This window comes from Arachis duranensis, chromosome 2, assembly GCF_000817695.3.
Source record: "Arachis duranensis cultivar V14167 chromosome 2, aradu.V14167.gnm2.J7QH, whole genome shotgun sequence".
Classification (NCBI taxonomy): domain Eukaryota; kingdom Viridiplantae; phylum Streptophyta; class Magnoliopsida; order Fabales; family Fabaceae; genus Arachis; species Arachis duranensis.
Genome location: NC_029773.3, coordinates 71,413,111 through 71,418,108, shown reverse-complemented (window position 1 = coordinate 71,418,108; position 4,998 = coordinate 71,413,111). Strand labels below are relative to the sequence as shown.

At 33.9% G+C, this 4,998-nt stretch overlaps 1 long non-coding RNA gene across 1 annotated transcript; it reads left to right on the top strand.

Moving 5' to 3' along the window:
• Positions 1–400: 400 nt before the first annotated feature.
• Positions 401–795, top strand: LOC110277329 (uncharacterized). The gene is made up of 3 exons (XR_002369887.2): positions 401–417; positions 595–643; positions 748–795. It is a non-coding gene; the product is annotated as an uncharacterized LOC110277329 (long non-coding RNA).
• Positions 796–4,998: the final 4,203 nt, after the last annotated feature.

Below are 4,998 nucleotides of genomic sequence, written 5' to 3'. Positions count from 1 at the left end.
CTTTAATCATTAATGATCAACCCATCATGTTTTCAACTCATCTTTTGTCTTTTGGTTATGGTTTCATCTTTAAAATATTCAGCTTTAAAACTCATGCTTGCTATAATGTTCTGCATTGGCATATCATACACAAGCAGTCATTTCCTTTAGAGGTGGCTTCATTTCCAAATATGTGAAAAAGGTTCTTACACAAAATGGGAAATATATATATATTGTCTTTTTCATAATCGTACCTGATAAGGGGATGTACGACTGGGAAAAAACATGTTCAAACTAGCAATATACATGATATTGCAACCATCTAGTTCTGCAATCTGAATAAATCTTTGAGTTATCTTTCTTTCTCTACAATTGACTAATATTATGCTCTTTTTCATGTTGTGCTTGTCTTGCCATAAAGCTTTTCAAGAATGAGAGGTGAGGTAGCTTTAAATTCCTTTTGAAGTTTCCATTTCATATTTTTTACTGCATTTATCTATCTGGATCTTGATTTTGGAATTCTCTTTTTGGTTTTGTTTTTCCTATGTTCCTTCCAAGTTTCGTCTTTCTATTGATCTGAATTTGTTTCATAAGCACTTTCATGGAATATCACAGGTATAAATGTGATGGCAGAAGTGGATGTCCCTGGTCATGCAGCATCATAGTAATGCTAGTGTCGTTTATTTTTTTTTTTTAAATATGATAGCTTGATAGTATTGTGTATCAAAAATGTTTGATTTTTTTATTATTCTTTTTATCTTTCGTTAGGGGTGTCGGATATCCTAGTCTTTGGCCATCACCCTCATGTAAAGAGCCACTAAAGGACCTTATTGTAAGAGGAGAACAATGTGGAGGAGGACGAGGAGGAGCAGTTAGTGATGGAGGAAACAGAAATGATTGCGTTGAAGAGCGGATACTACGATAATGTAAGGATTAATATGCTAATTTTTTTATGACCAACAGATTAATTAAACTGAGATTTCTTTAACATTGAAGGTTTAGAATTTGACAAAAAAAATTTTTAGAGAGAAGCCAAATTAAACCATTCACTGCTCTATAAACAAGAGACAATTAGGATTCTCTTGAATTTGGTTGATGAGTTTTGAACGATCATTATGTCACTGTTGTAGCCAATATGGAGCGAAAGGGAAGAAGCCTCCATTGAGTTTTTGAGCAGTGGTTCTTGCAGCAATTCCTCCTACGCACTATTTTATCCACAAAGAGTCTCTCCCACAATCTTCAAACCCCAAAACTCTTCACAAAACTTGGCATCACTCGCTGATGAAACCGAATCTTCATTGGTTGACAAGAGTTTGACTAGTTCCTCCTCAGAATCAAAAGCAGAAAGAGAGATCACTAGTACTTCATGTTCGAAGAGGTGACGAATGGATTTTTGACGGTTTAGAATTTCACTAATGAAATCTCGTTGTAAAAAACCAACAATAATCCTTTCATACAAAAGATTGTTTGTCACAAGTAACAAACCCCTAAATTTATAAACCGAAGTATTGAACCTCGGGTCGTTCTCCCTAGGAATTACAATAAAGTGTCTTGTTATTGGTTGTGAGTTATTTTGGGGTTTTGGATAAGAGACATGAAAGTAAATGGCAATGAAAATAGACTAACAACTATAAAAGGCTCTTCGTAAGGTATGAGAACTAGAAGTTCTATCCTAGTTATCCTTCTCAATTGTGATGAGAATTGTTCATTGCTACCACTTAGTTAACCCTTACTAAATAAAGGAAAGTCAAGTGGATGAATTGACTTGAGCCACAAGTCCTAGCCAACTCCCAAGGAAAGACTAGCTTTAGTGCACTCCAAACCAATTAGCAATCTCTCCAATTATCAATCAACAAAGGAATTAGACAACTCAAGTGTCACAAATTACTCTACCTAGGCCAAGAGGAACAAAATCTACACTAAAACTAAAAGAGACATTTCAACAAACACATAAAGTGCAATGAAAGTAAACAACATAAATTGCAAGAATTAAAGAGAGATCTAACTACAAAGGCAAGAGATCAACAGTAGAAAAGCAAAGAAGAACAATTATTATGAATTACCTCTTATTGAACTGAAAGAAAATGGAAGGAACAATACTAGATCTACAACAAAGTATAAGAACAACATAAAGGAAATTACAATAAAAGAATGGAAGAAGAATGAATGTAACAACAAGGAATTGAGAAGATAGAAGTAGAAGAAGATGAATTAAAATCTAGATCTAATAACTAAACCTAATCCTAATCCTAATCCTAGAGAGAAGTGAGAGCTTCTCTCTCTAGAAACTACTTCTAAAACTAAACTATGGCAAATCTTATATCGTTTTGAAGCCCCGGATGTTAGCTTTCTAACCCAACTGGAACCGCATCATTTGGACCTCTGTAGCTCAAGTTATGGTTGTTTAAGTGCGAAGAGGTCGGCTTGACAGCTTTCCGGTTCTTTCATTTCTTCATGAGTTCTCCAACTTTTCATGCTTCTTTCTTCATTCCCTTGATCCAATCTTTGCCTCCTAAACCTTAAATCACTTAACAAACATATCAAGGCATCTAATAGAATCAAGGTGAATTAAATTTATTCATTTTAAGACCTAAAAAGCATGTTTTCACTCTTAAGCACAATTAAAGGAGAAGTTATAAAACCATGCTATTTCATTGAATAAATGTGGGTAAAAGGTTATAAAATCACCAAAAATCAATACAAGATAAATCGTCAAAATGGGGTTTGTCAAGAGGACCCCGAATCTGGTTAGAATTGGAAACAAATCCCTGAGTACTCCCAAAATCCTTAAAACACAAAATCTGCAAAATGTTTGAAACCACCACCCTATTTAATAAACTTAGCTGATGAAGCAGAATCTTCTTTGGATAAGAATTTACCTTGTTCATTCTCCGAATCTGAAGTAGAAAGTGAGGTAGTGGGGACTAAATTTCTTATATATGATAGCCATTTTAGACTTTTAGTGCTATAAGCTGCTAAACTGGTGAAATTTTGTCCCTGTAGGAAAAGGACGAAAAGATAGCACTACTGGAGCTTCAGAAATTCCAAACCCCAAGACAAACAAAAAATATTTGTTCAAGATCCATGTGGTATGTCATGCTTAATTGTTTCTGCATTTTCTAATTAAAAAAATTATGGTTATAATATACATGTATCTTAATATTCACCTAAAAATTTTCATTTTTCTAAGCTTGCATTTCTCCTGTGTTTAGTTCTCCATATTATAACATGGAAGACGAACATGTGCCTCTAAAGGACTTTGTCTGTCCATTAACAAGTAACCTATTTGATGATCCTGTGACCCTTGAGACAGGACACACATTTGAACGCCATGCTATTGAAGAATGGCTTAAAAGGGGAAACTTAACTTGTCCCATCACTCGCAAGAAGCTGCGAAAGACTCGCTTACCGAAAACAAATTTCGTGCTCAAACAAATAATCTCAAACTGGAAAGAACAAAGTCGAAATGCCATGTGACAGTCCACATGTAGATACTGAGCTGAAAGTGGAGTGTTCAACTTCTCCTAATAGTGTCATATCAGAGGCGACGCTTGATGGAATGATGAGCGAGTTGCCCAATGCAATCAACAAACTGTATATGTCAAAGGTGCTTGAGGAATCTGAAATGGTTGTGCTTCAAATTGAGAAGCTTTGGAGAGAATTGAACCTAATAATTGTTAATATCCATAGTATGCTATCAAAACCTCCTATCATCAATGGATTCATGGGGGTGCTTCTTAAGTCTTTTGATCCAAAGGTGATGCAAACAGCAATTTTCTTGTTAACTGAGATGGATTACGTAGACAGTAATGTTATTCAGACGCTTAGCCATGTTGACATTGATGTAGAATGGATCATGACCCTTTTCAAGAAAGGTGTAAAAAAGGCTATGGTGTTAATGTATCTCCTGAAACCTTCCACTATTATTCTTTCAGATATGGCAACAGTGGAGGCTCTCATTGCAGTTGTAAATATGAAAGAGAAAGAATTTCTAGAGATGTGTTTGAGTCCCAAAATGGCTGCAATGCTTTTACTTGCGCAGGTTGTTGGAAGCAGTGAAGAGAGCATTGCATCTTTAGTTGCACATGCTGTGTTATCCGAAAGAGAAATTGAAGCTATAGTTGGCAGTTTGGGAGCAGAATGGGCAGAGGAGAGGGTTGTTGCAGTTGAGATCTTGTTAAAATGCATGCAAGAAGATGGTACTTGCAGGAATATCATTGCTGATAAGGCACAATTATCTACCTTTTTGGAAAGCCTTGTTGGTGCAACTGACGGAGAACTTTTCAAGATAGTTAAATTTTTATCTGAGTTGGTAAAACTGAATAGGTAAGTTTACATTTTACAAACATGAATTAAGATGTATTGTTTATGATTAAGGTTTGATTCTCTCATATATGGTTCTGTCCAGGAGGACATTCAATGAACAAATCCTTCACATTATAAAGGAAGAAGGTCATTTAAGCACAATGCACACTGTTTGAATCAATAGACACAATAATGATGAATGGTTTTTGTACAGATGAAGTTTTAATTTTAGAACCTAATTAAGCAACCTTATTGTATATTTTGACTTAATTAGAGGACAATAGTTGATGTATCAATACACTTTATTGATGTATAGTTGTTACTTATTATTATAATTGATGTATCAACACTTTGTTTATATTTTGAATTATATTAAGTTGTTTGTTTATAGTACTATTCTTTTAGTTTGATAATAGGATGAATTTGTTTATTTTTCAAAATATTATAAATATTCGAATATAAATTAGATAAAAATTTGTATTAAATTTATATTTATTTTGTATGAAAACAAGTTTATTTTGTAATTAGAAAAATAAAAAATTCTATTTTACCTTACTGACGGATTTACAGATGGATTTTCTGTCTATAATCAGAGTGTGAGATAATTTTCCAAAGTTTAAATTACAGATGGAAAATCCATCTGAAAATCCGTCTGTAATTATAGACAGAAAATCTGTCCAAAAATTTGTCTGTAATTACAGACGAAAAATCCGT